Source organism: Vicugna pacos, chromosome 9, assembly GCF_048564905.1.
Source record: "Vicugna pacos chromosome 9, VicPac4, whole genome shotgun sequence".
Classification (NCBI taxonomy): Eukaryota; Metazoa; Chordata; class Mammalia; order Artiodactyla; family Camelidae; genus Vicugna; species Vicugna pacos.
In genome coordinates, this window is record NC_132995.1 from 28,280,798 (window position 1) to 28,294,603 (window position 13,806).

The window sequence follows — 13,806 nt, forward strand, 5'->3', positions numbered from 1 at the left end:
CCCAAAGATGCATCTAACCCCAGGGAGAGCAGATGAGGGGAAGGGGAGACGTCTTCCTCCTCGAAGATGATGCGACGGCAAGCGAAGCCGTGCTGACCCCTCAGCACAGGTCTGAGGCTCTGCAGAGGAGCCACATAAAAGATTGCAGAAGGTAAGGATGTCAACAAGTGCAGCACACAGAAGGGATCTAGGTCAAAGGAACAAAATCGATCTCCAGGCGTGAATCACTGACCTCAGCCCACGCTCACCCGCTCTAAATTCCTAGTCCGTGTTAGCTAAAGATCGCATTTCCATTGTTACAGCTCCGAAAGTGATTCCTGATCCCAGTGTGTTACATCTCTTGCCCAGCACCTCCTCGGGAAGGCTCTTTCTTTCATCTTTTAAATATCTGAAACACGATCCCAAACATTTCCAAGTTAAACTTCTCCTCCATTTACAATAAACCCCAGGAAGAATGCAGGTAGAAGAAAAGGAGCCGCAAACATTCCTTTGTTCTGCATTGAACCGATGGTTTTTGGATCATCCTGGGGGATGTCTCATAACAAATTGTCTCTCCACCAGTTGTCTCTGCGAAGGTTGGGTTAAGTCCCAAAGACTGAAATCTGGGATAAAAGGGACACGCATATTTCTCAAAAGGAGGGAAGAGGGGTGGGTTTTGATGACTCTGCTAACTCCACCTGGAAGTCCCCAGACACGCTCACACATGGCAAACGCCATCTAGGAGGGGAACCTCCATTCAAAGAAAAGGCTCAGGGAAGAGGATTCCAAATATCCAAATTTAACTAAATGTTCATCAAAATCCCCTTTGGAAGTTTGAAATGATTTGTGTATCAGCTGAATCACTTCTCTGCCTGAGAAAGTGTTTTCTACTGAGCGTGATTCACAGCCTGGGATTGTACACTCTTGGGTCCTCCATGTCTGTGTGAGAGTTTAGACCCGAGTGAGGATGAACTCCAGGACCATGAAGTTCTCAAGATATATATATATATATTATATATATATGTAAAATCTCTCAAAATGTAATCTATAAATAAATAAATAAATAAATAAAATAAGAAAAGTGAATATAGCAAATGTTTTATAATAATTATAAATGGAGTATAAACTTTAAAACTTGTGAATCATTATATTGTACATTTGTAACTTACGTAGTATTGTACATCAACTATACTTCAATAAAAAGTAACTAGAAATGAATATATACATATAAGCTCCAGCTTCACATTCTTTTATTGTCATTTAAACATTTGCAATCAATTAAAATTTTTGCAAGTAAATATCAATTATGCCAGAGTCGACTACCTGGAGTTCTAATTACTCTGAAGCAGAATTCCAGGGCAAAGTCCTGAACTTTCATGGTAGAATGCTAATTTGAATTTTACGTGGGTGTTGAATATTCACCCTGACGCTGTCCTGGACAGTAAGTTCTATTGAACTTCACCAGCACTATTGACCTTCTGGCCAGATAATTCTTTGCTGTGGGGACTGTCCTGTGTGTGTAGCAAAACTGGCCTCTACCCACTAGGTGCCAATAGCACCCCCTCCCTCCGTTGTGACAAACAAAAATATCTCCTGGGGGGCCAAATCACCCCCCAGTTGAGATCTGCTACTCTCATCAAGGGGAAAATTCGTTTATTAGACCTTTCTATTCCACTTTAAAGAGAGCACAAAGTTAGAGTGCTTTTCTGGACAATGGAGTAAAAAATAATAATAATAATAATAAAGAAAATAAGTGATGGATTTCTACCCATTTAGTGGAGTATTAAACAACCATTAAAATATGTTTTTAAGGACACTTTATAGGCATGAGAATATGCTCATCTCACAATGTTAAATGAAAGAGCAGAACACAGAAGCATATTGCCAGGTATGTATCCTGTAAGACACATGCATTTTCCAATATTGCAAATACTCTAAAGGGAAAACACCTTTAGCAAAACCTTAAGATAATGAAAACCATTGTTATTTTTGGGTGGTAGGGTAATGCAGTATATCTTTTTGTGTTTAAATTTTTCCGTCCTCCCAAATTGTCTACCATGAACATGGATTTGCATTATTTTAAAGCAGACACAGCAGACACAACATTGTAAACTGACTATAATTCAATAAAATTAAAAAAAAAATAAAGCAGACACAGGAAAAAACAAGGCATCTTGTATTATACAGCATATGAACACAAAGCTGCAAACACACTGCCGTCTTCCAGTCCTAATTTAATTTTCTTCCACACCCTGAAGGAAGCGTAGCAATTCCTTTTCTACTCATCTGATCCTTTTATTCATTAAGCCTTCACATCTGCTTCACTCTGCAGTCTTAAGTTTCTAAGGCCAGAATTCTTGACATTGTTTATTTTATTTTATACCTGACTTCTCAACCTGCATATACTCATTCGTTCATTCCATATGCTGGCATTTGGGCCTGGGTCCTGAGAATTCAGTGGGGGAACAAGGCAGGTAGGGTCCCTGCTTTCATGGAAGAGGGACAGTAAATCAAGAAATATGTACATGAACAAGATAATTCCAGAGAGAAATAAGAGCTGTGATGGCAATAAAATACAATGATGTGTCAAAAAGAGAGAATATGGGAGAAAGTACTATTTAAGACTGGGTGGTCCTGGAAGGCCTCTTGGAGGAGGTGACATTGAAACTGAGAATTAAGAAACAAGAGGAGAGAGTCATAGGGAAATGGGGAAGATCTAGGGGCTGTTTCTCAGGCATGCATTTATATGTCCAAACATACAGAGCAGGCCTGGAACATTCAAAGAAGAGAAGAAAGGCCACTGAAGTTGGAGCTTTGCGAGCAAGAGGGAAAGTGGCTGGAGCCTGGGCTGGAAAGTACGCAGGCCCCTGATTAGACAGCCTTGGCACAGCCAGGCTTAGGTCCACGTGCACTGGAAGGTGGCAGCAATGAATCAGATTATTTGGGGCCAGAGCCCGGGAATCTGTGACTTAAAACAAGCTTTCAAGGTGATTTTGATACATTGGAAATTTTGAGAACCATGGTTTGAAGTAGACACTTTTCTCAAAAATTGTGGAGGTGTTCTGTGAACTAATTCAGTTTTGCTACTCAGAATGTGGTCCATGAATCAGCATCCCCTGCATCACCTGAGAGCTTATTACAAAGGAAGATTCTTAGGCCCCTCGCCCAGATCTACTGAATCAGAACCTGCATTTCGACAACATTTCAGTGATTTCCAGGAAGGTCTGAGAAACACCAACTTACATCAGTGCATTATATATAATAATAAAACTTCTATAGAGAAGAAAATGGAAACTGTATGATTTTTGTGATAAATGATTAGACAGTAACGAAATACTCGATTACACTAACAGTTTTCTCTGGTATTAGGAGAACCCAGTTTAAAAAAAAAAAGCCAAATAAAAATCTGTTCTCTGTTATCCCAATGCTCAGCCTCCTTGGACTGACCTGTCATGTCTGAAAGGAAACCTTGAACTCTGAACTTGTTGGCTTTATAAAAGTGCACTTGACTGAGTAATAGACACTGAAAATGATTTGACCATTTATATTTTTTAAAGAGAGGGAAAGATCCTTATTAAAGCAACTAACCATAAATAATTTACTATGTTTTACTAGTATTTTACATTTAAAAAATATGTAAGACTTAAAGAAAGACAAACACTATAGTATCAATAGAGTCTTCTGTCATTAACCCTTAACAATCATCAGTCTTGTTCTTGGTCCCTTTTGTTACTCAGCATGCTTTGTAATTCTTTACTAACCTCACCACACTTTGCATTAGCATCTATACATTCTCCCTTTACTGTGTAAAATCTCTCTCTCTTTTCTCATTAACGTGGAGTTTTTATTTTCTTAAGGCGACAGCTTTCTCTCATTCTAGGACAAGTCTTGCTGCTTTTCCTTCGGTGGTCAGGAAAAGACCACGTTTACAGGAGCTCTGTGTTTCCCCTGTGGCTCTCTCTAATCAAGAGATGTTTCTGTCGGCTGACCGCGGCTCCTAACTTTATCTCTTTGTCCTTTGAAGCTGAAAGCTATTATTTCTAGCAACCACCACTAATTCAAGGAGAAGCACTCTGCTTTCTCCCCAAGTGCTGCATTCTGTTAAAGGAAACTAGAATCAGGAAGGTCCCAATTTCTATCAGCTCTCTCTTTTATGACAAGATATTAAAGTAAGATGCAGCCAGGCTTGAGAACAGAAGCAGTGTGTCTCCTCCATGTTCATCAGCTGGTGATGATGGTCAAGTTCACCTACCCAGGGTGTGTTTCACAGATTTACCCCAGAGTATGAATGAGGACTCACAGATACGGAGGGCTCTCTTTTTAAACTTTCTTTCTTTCTTTGGGGGCAGTGGCTGCTGCTGTTCTTTTTCTGCCTGCATCAGCCATAAAGATGCTTCTTCTGGAAAAGCTCTGATCTGTGTCCCTACCCTGGTTGAGGGTAATTAAGACAGGAAGGAGACCAGAGCATCTCACCTCGGGGTAGCACCCCTTCCTGGGACAGCGATGGGGACTGTTTCACTCAGGTTTCTGGGTGCAGTCCGTGACTGTCTTGGCTAAGCTTTTGCAGAGAGGATTGTTCCGGAATCCAGGGCTTCTTTAGCGGGGGGGGGGGGGGTTTCCTGTCCTCCAGACTTACAGAAGCAGAAGCCCCAGGAAATGCAGTCACTCTTTTAGTGCATTAGAGAAGTAGCAGCCTAAAGCCACACGACCCTTTCCTCCAGCCTTTTCACAAGGGTGCCAGCTCCCCGAGGGCAGGTGGTCAGTCTGCTCCAGTCACTGATGCATCCCAGAACTGAGAAGGGTGCCTGGTGGAGAGCTCCCTAAATGCTTGCTGAATGAGTGAATAAACGAACTCCGTGTAGCAAGCCAACCCGTTCCCAAGGCCGGAGACGGTTCCCTGAGCCCCTGCGCCTTTTTGTGGCTACATCGCAGCGTCCCGTGCACAGACTTCTAGCTCACCTCCCTGCTCCGTGGGCTCCCTGGCTGTGGGCTCCACCGCTCTGCGAGCCCCAAAAGGCAACCATGGGGCTCACTAAACTGCCCAACGTCATGGGATGCTTCACGGTTTAATAAGATTTTAATAACCATTTGATGAAGGAAAGAAATTGGTGAGGGCAGAGAGAAGAGGGGAGGGAGGAACGGAAGGGAGGCTCTGGTCATTCTTGCTCTCTCTAGATAACTCCATCTAGATCTGTGGGAAGCTAATCTTTTTCAGTCTTTGTTATGGCTGGGTCTGAATTGAACCTTCCAGACTCAAAGGAGGGAGAGCCTTTTGGCCAGAGGGCAATTACCACTCCTAAAATAGGAAGCGTTTCATTAGAAAGAGCATCGGGCTAGCAGAGAAAGATGCTGGATTTAAACAGTTCTCTGCCACTTACTATCCAGCCCCCTGGAAAGACCTCATTAAATCCCCTGGACCTTGGTTTCCTCATCTGTCTAAAAGGAATGGTGTTACCATCTGCTCTGCTCCGTCCTGTACAGTTAAGGGAAACAGTGAACGTAAGAGTGCTTCGTAAAGCATCAAGCCTCCGGCGTGCAAAGAATGATCAGGGAAACTTCCTTTTCCCCACCTCAGTCCCAGCTTCAAGCCATCAGAAAGGGAAAGCTTTCTCTCCCTTTCTGAATTTAGCATCTCCAGCAAAGACATCTGCAGGAAATCCAGGGTCCAGTCTGAACCCAAAGATCTGCTTCCTGGCAGAGCCCTTCTGCTGAGATGTCCTCTTGCTGTGAATTATCTGCCTCCCTTTACCTGGAGGGCATCTGTGTCCCGTCCTACCCTAGCCTTCCTCTGTCAAATCCATCTGTAGCTGCATCCACCAGTAACACAAGGTGTTCCTGCCACGTGGCCTTCCTTTCCTCCTGTGCAAAAGGAGCTGATTGGACCACATCTAGGGAGAAGAGTCAAATGTGTACAGAGAGTGGCAGATGAGTGAGGTGGTCTGGGTGGGAATAGAAGAAAAGTGGAGAACCGGTTGGCTCCCTCGAAAGGGGACAGTGATGCCTTCATGCCAGCCAATTTTGGAAACCTGGGAAAGTGAGGATGCTACATCACCTGACACTCAAAAGAAGAAAATCTGGAAATGTGAACTTTTATATGAGATCTCCTGACTTTCAAGTGTGGGCAAAGCTTTTAAATTTGTGAAATATGCCTTGGGAGCCAAATAAAACACATATGCAGGCTAACTCAGCCGGTAGGTCTCCATTTTGTGACGCGAGGTCTCTGGGCATCTTTTAAGCTGAGAGCTGTGGCTTTTCTGGGCTGTGAGATCTGTTCAAAAATACCCCCAAGCTCTTTCACCCTTTCTTCTCCTCTCGGTCCTCTTTTTGTCTCACCTGAGCTACTGTGACTGCCTCCTTCCAACTCTCTGTATCTGCAAATGTCCCCTCATTTGGATTTAGTGTCTTGGCAAATAAACCTAGGTTGAGATGAGGTCTTTAGAGTGGACTCCAATTCAATATGACTAGTGTCCTTATAAGAAGAGGAGAAGAGACAGAGACAGAAGTGCACAGAGGGAGATAATGTGAAGACACACAGGGAAAACCCCACGTGATGCCAGAGGCAGAGATTGGAGTGACGTGTCTACAAGCCAAGAACGGCTGGTGACATCCGATACTAAGAGAAAGGCGTGGCAAAGATTCTCCCCTAGAGACTTCGGAGGCTTCATGGCTCTGCCAACACTTTGACCTCTAGCAACCAAAATTCTGGGAGACTAAGTTTCTGCCCTTTGGTTTGTTACAGCAGCCTGAAGAAACTAACACACTGGCCAGTCAGGGGCTGGGCACCAAGAGAGGTGACTCATCTTCCCTCCTTCACAGTTCGTCCAGAACATGACAACTTGATCCTCCTCTATGATTTCCTAAATTTCCTCAAATGTTAACTATTTCCCTAAACATTTCCTTGATTTCCCAGGAATTTTCAAATATCGTTTTAGGAGCATCAGAAAATGTGAACCTCATCGATCCTCTTCCCAGGGAGACAAAAATATATCAGCTGCTCATGCCTGCAAATCATGTTTTCACTGTGATCATTCAGATGCAACATTTCCCAGCTCCGAGAAAGACGGTGTGACGGTGACGTGCAGGCTGTGAAAAGCAAAAAGGAAAAAGGGTTGACTGGTGGTCCCCTGAGAGAGGGGAAGAGGGAGGAATAAAGCCCCCCACATGGCTGGGTGGATGCCCCATTTTCTCAGTGGAAAAGATACCAGCGTAATTTGAACTCTAAATGTAAACAAGGTCTTTACAGGGGAGATAATGACCATCACATCCATAAAGCAGCCAGCGCTCGCTGAAGGAAGGTCCTGGAGTCAGGGTGTGGAGTCACAGTTCGTGGGGATCCCTGCTACTTCTGTCAACGCTGCATGCTGAGCTCCAAGGACCGTGGTCAGGAAGGTTCTCCTGTTAGAAGGAGGTGTTTAGAGAGCAGATCATGTGCCTGTGAATTCCAGAGGATTCAACTTCTCTGGAGACCTATAAACAGAGTAGGGAAAGGGGAAGGTGCAGAGATTCAATTTATTTATTGTAGAATTCTGGGCCTGGGGTTTAGTTCAGGAGAGACTGGCGGGTACTTATTCTCTTTGGGAGTATTTGTGATGGAGGAAGGGAGACCAGAATGGTTAAGAACGGAGCATGTGAGTGATGGAGTGAAATTGTCCGGGTTTAAATTCCTGCTGCTTACCAGATGTGTGCACTTAATATTTCACTGAACCTCTCTGCACCTTAGGTCCCTTATCCATAAAATGGGTGCAAGGATAGCGCCCCCCTCTTGCAGTTGTTACAGGGATTGAGTGAGTTAATGCAAGTAAAGCCTCTGAAACATCTGATATTTTGTGACTGCAAGATACTTTTTAAAAAAATATCTTTATTGAAGTATAGTCAGTTTACAATGTTATGTCAGTTTCTGGTGTACAGCACAATGCTTCAGTTATATAGGAACATATATATATTTCATATTCTTTTTCACCGTAGGTTACAAGATATTGAAATATAGTTCCCTGTGCTATACAGTATAAACTTATTTTTTATCTATTTTGTGTATAGTAGTTAGTATCTGCAAATCTAGAACTCCCAATTATCCCTTCCAATCCCCTTCCCCATAACCATAAGTTTGTTTTCTATGTCTGTGAGTCTGTTTCTGTTTTGTAAACAACTTAGTCTTTTTTCTTTTTTTTCTTTTTTTTAGATTCCACAGATAAGTGATATCATATGGTATTTTTCTTTCTCTTTCTGGCTTACTTCACTTAGAATGACATTCTCCAGGTCCATCTATGTTGCTGCAAATGGCATTATTTTATTATTTTTTTACTGTTGAGTAGTATTTCATTGTATAAATATACCACAATTTCTTTATCCAGTCATCTGTCAATGGACATTTAGACTGTTTTCATGTCTTGGCTATTGTAAATAGTGCTGCTATGAACACTGGGGTGCGTGTGTCTTTTTGAATTAAGGTTCCCTCTGGATATATGCCCAGGAAAATTTGCAAAAAAAGAGAATGACATGGACTTAATCTCTAAAATATATAAATAGCTCATACAGCTTAATAAGAAAAAAACAAATAACCCAATCCAAAAATGGGCAGAAGACCTAAACAAGCAACTCTCCAATGAAATCATACAAATAGCCAACAGACACATGAAAAAATGCTCAATATCACTAATTATCAGAGAAATCCATATCAAAACAACAATGAGGTATCACCCCACACCAGTCAGAATGGCCATCATTGAAAAGTCTACGAATAATAGATACTGAAGAGGGTTTGGAGGAAAGGGAGCCCTCCTACAGTTGGTGGGAGTGTAGTTTGGTGCAGCCATTATGGAAAACAGTATGGAGATTCCTCAAAAAACTAAAAATAGACTCACCATGTGACCCAGCAGTCTCACTCCTAGGCATATATCCAGGTACTTCTTATTGAAATGGTTGACTGTGGGCCCCATGATGTTAGTAAGGAACCACATACCAGCTCAGTGGATTAAAACCACACCCATCTATTCCCCCAGATCTGCGGGTAGGCTCTGTTCAGTGGGACTCACGCAGGTGCTGGCTGGGACTCAGCTGATCTTGGCTGGGCTTGGCAGGGGGTGGCTTTTACTCTCTTCCCAAGACTGGTGGGCACGTTCTTTTCACGGTGATGGCAGAGGCACAAGGGTACAAGTAGAAACATGCAGGTATCTTGGGGCCCAGGCTTGGCACATCAAGTCATGTGGCCAGACCAGAAGGGGCAGGGAAATACATCCCGCCCTGGGGGGCCAGCACTGCACAGGCCATGGATAAGAGAGGGCTGATGAACTGATGCCCAGAATGGGAACTACCATAGTAACTTTTTTTATTATATTTTACGTAAGAAGTCTTTGACTGAGAATCCAGGTCAAGAAACTCTATCCTGATCTTCAACTGATCAGCCGACCTTGGATAAGTCAGTCATGCCTGCACCCAGATGGAGGGGGTGCAGTTTATTTAGTTATCAAAACTCAGGCTCCAGCTCTCACACTAACTTCTATGCAGCCCAAGAAGTTCCTTCCTGGTCACTCCTAGCTCTGAAGATTTAGGCAGATGTGTGTCCGTGTGCGCACATGTTAGACAGAATCTGACCTTTGTTAAGGTCTGCAGACAACCTCCCTATCTGAGCAGCGCTTTTAAAAGAGCTCTTCTAGAAATGATTACTCAGGATGACGTGCTGTTAGGCTATAGTAAGCCCTGTCTCGTTAGCACAGTGACTAAGGATGCTTAGAAATGGCAGGACTGGGGAGAGATGTTGTCTTAGTTACCCCAGAGCTGGGGCCCAATGACCAACGGGGGAGGGTTCTTAAAGGGACAATGCAGCTTGTGGCAGAAATTATGTTTTCCTATGCAGTTTTTGTTTTCTTTTTTGCACTCATGGGTGTGTTGAAGAATTCTCCTTTTTTTTTTTTTTTTTTTGGCAAAAGGTTATTAAACTTATCCACATGGAAGCAGCCCAGGAGAGGAGAATACAGGCTTTCTAGCACCACGAGCCCAGCCGTTGGCCTCTCCTTACCTGCACAGGCAGCAGCTAGAAACTCTGCCTAATGGATGCGTGTGTGCAAAGAGATCTGAGGAGCAGGGTTCCACAGGACTCTCCCTACCCCTAAGCCTGACCCCCAGCCCCCCACCTCTCTCGAAAGCCCCTGTTCTGTGATTGCAACTGAGAAAAAGAGGAGAGAACTGCATTTTTCAGGGCCTTTGTCAGGGGCTTTCAAGCTTTTGGACGGCAGCTCATGTTAAGAAGGATCTTTATCATTGTGGCCCGGTACCCATGTGCAGGGAGGGGCACACATGTACATGGCCGAAACAGAGCTTCATAGGACACCACTGACCCTAAGTGGAGAGTGTGATGTCTGCTGCTATTTCCTATTCTATTACACTTAAAAGATAATGCTGGAGGTCACCTGCTAGACTGATTTCCTCATGCACGAATGCATCCCAACCCACAGCTGGAAAATTCCGGGCTATTTCCAGTTCCAGTGTCGACAGGTAGAGGGGTGGAGAAACAGAAATCTTTAAGACCCACAGACCTCACTTTCATCTAAAGCAAGAGGCAGCTGGTTAGAAGGAAATGAAGAAAGGATGTAGCCAATGGGAGAGCAGGATGTGTCTGTATTACTTGGATTCGGGGCACATCGCCAAATGCATGTGGATTGTAAGGCTTTCTCCTGCACAGGACTAGAAGGACTTCTGGAGAGAACGGAATCCCACATTTCCTAGTCCTTCGAACATAAATACACTTAAGTTTTAAAAAGGGAGAAACTTAAAAGAAATTACCAAATGGATAATGGCATAAGTGACTCTGATGATGCAAAATTGTGAATGTGCTAAGTCTCTGATGGCAGCTTCAGGGAAGCACTGATGGAGACTGAACCTTTCATGGTACAGATAGGGATATCAGTCCATGGATCCCAGAAGTTAGGATGGTGCCCCAGGGTTGACTACTGAGCAAATCATGGCTCCAGGTTTCCTGGCATCCAACTGTTCCTTCTCTGTTCTCTGGGTGTCAGTTTTGTCACCTTTTAAGTGACAGTGGCCTTGCCTGTTTCACAGGATGGATGTGAGATGAGGCTGGTGGAGCATCCCAAATTCTAAATACTGAAGCAGCCCTGCAGGCTGGTTCGTACTCCCCTTCATGTCCCTTCCATCAGGAGAGGAGCCTGCTGCATTCGTATTCTTACCCATGTTTACAGGCAACTGTCTGGGCCTCCAGGGAACGTGGCTGTGATTACAAGACGATGTGACCCATGGCCATTCTGCATCACGTCATCACACGATTCAGCTGGACTGGGTCTCATCCCAGGTCTCACAAGGGAGGACCGGCCTGTGCAGCTTCCAGCGCGGTGCCATGTGTCTTCAAGGCCGTCCATAGAACGGCAGGAAAAAGCTGATCCTGGAACTGTCCTCAGAAAGGTGAGCAGCCAAGGGGCCCACACAGAAGATGGCCTGTTCCTGGTGGTGTTTATAAAGTCCTGTCACATCCCCCACCCCTGTTGTCCTGGCTTTAGAGAGGACCGGAGCCAAGCTGACAGGCGGTCCCTCAGTCTTTGTTAAAGTTGAGCTCAGATGGATGTAGAAACACAAGAGGAGCCAAATCATATGTTTAAACAGTTAAGAGGAAACCAGGCTCAGCAAGGAACGGCAACCCTGGATTTAGCCTGGGTGAATTTTCCTTCTCTGGGATTTCCTGTCCCTTTTTTGAATGTTTCTATCTATCAAATGTTCGCTGGCAGTTGCTTTAAGGCCATCTGCTCTGCAGTAAAAGAAAGCCTTATCCAGTACTCAGGCTTAGATGCTAAAATACCTACGGCTGCTGAGTGGACCCAAAGCCAGGCTTCTAAGACCCTAGCTCCCTGTCTCCATCTATCTGCTTAGTGGAAAGAGAGACCAAACTTGAAGATGGGGCTTAAAGAACCATCCCTAACAATAAAGCCAACACGTAGCTCCAACTGCGGGTGGGGGGGTGGACAGTGAGGCTGGTGGTGGTAGGTCCTTAAGGAATGTGGAGTAAATGAACCCAAAAGTCTGCCTCCTGCAAGGTTCTTAGACTGCAGTTAAAATTTAACAATTTTTTTATGTAAATCATTCGGTATGCTCAGTTGCACGGGGGTGGGGGTGGGCAGGGGGTGCTGGCAAGGACGGAACAATGCCTGGGATTAGATAATGTACTTAGTGCTAAAATTCCAGGAAGTTTGTGTGGATCTGGGCCTGGATCTTGTTACTTTTTAGCTCAAATCTAAATCTTTATCTTCCTAGTAGAGTTGAGAGGACTTTTTTTTTCTTTCTTTTTTTTTTTTTACTGAGCCATTTTTACAGTTGTAATTTTTTCCCCTTTCATCAAATAGAGCCGGTTAGATTAGCAGCTCTTAGCACGGAGATGAAAATATTGGTAAGGCCCATTGGGCCCTGTTTTGTTTATTCTAACGGAGCAGGCTTTGATCTAAACATATTTCCTGGGGTCTGGACGAGATGACCTAATTCCTGTCTTATCCGTCTCCACTTTCTGTGAATCTCAGATTGCCCCCCGACGGTGGAGCCCTTTGCAATTCACTTTACATTTTTTTCCCCCATTTTTGTTACTTCCTTTGACATTTGTTTCATTGGGGGTAGGGATGTGTAACTCCTAGTAAAAGGTTCCAAAGCTTTATTTTTCTAACAGGACTGCTAAGTTTTAACAGAGTGGGAGTTTTTCTTTCTTTTTTTTTTAAGCTCTCTCATTCTTGACGTTCACAACACGCCAAAAACAATAAGCAAATAATCTCCTAGAAATGGATGTCAAAAGCAAATCATTTAGGATTTTCTGGATGGACATGTATTCCTACAGTTAAAAAAAAAAAACAACAAAAACTGTTCCTCAGCCCTCTAAACCTCAACTGAATAAACCTGGCCCCAGGGGACTGTGATGCAAAACCTCAACGCTCAGAGAGCTTCAAGATCTTCAGCTGGTCTGCGGGAACCTGCCCCCTTCCTCACTCTGTGCTCCCCGCCTCACAGCCACTGGCCTGAGGGGCCGTGGGTAGCTGGGGTCTGTCATTGGTCTCCTCTTTCCCTCCCTAGGTCCCTGTCAATCACCAAACTGCTCCTGCAAGTCTGTTTTCCAGAAAGAGGGAAGCATCGCAGTGTGTAAATGCGAAGTGGGGGTGGAGAGCCATAGAGAAGAGGGAGGGGAAACACACAAAAGAATATATAGGTAAGGCAGGACCGGAAAGGAAGGAAGGAGAAAAGGGTGAAAGAATGACAGCCACGCAGGGAGACAGAGAGAAAAAGAAAAAGTACGGTTACTCAGAAACGCGAAAAACAAACTCACGTTGCTAACGTTTATATAAATTTTGAGTGATGGACATAAGGTTTTTTTTTTTAACATTATCCGCTGTACTTTCTTGTTTTCTTTTTACAACAAATCACATTCCCCTGGCGCCCCCCACCTCAAAAAAAAAAAAAAGAACTGGGGAAATGTCACCAAAATGAATATTTTTAGTTAAACATTTGTGTGAACTTGGCTGCCGTCATTCCAGGCAGCAACAACCCAGGACATTTTGGTTCTTGGCGATTCCAAACCTATCTCCACGCACCTCTAGCTTCAGAAGGGGGAAAAATAGGCGAAAACGTGAGGCGAGGCTTGGCGGGAGCGGGTGGGGGCGGTGCGTTCACATCTGCCTTAAAATAGACCCTGTTGCTTTATAAATATAAATCCATTTCTCTTCTGCTGGGCTAAGCCGAAAATCTGAGTGTATTTCCCACACTGAGAGAAGAAGCAGAGCTGAGGGCGATTTCTGGTTTTGGAAATGAATGGAAAGGGGAATGGGCAGGTAATGATCAACGGAT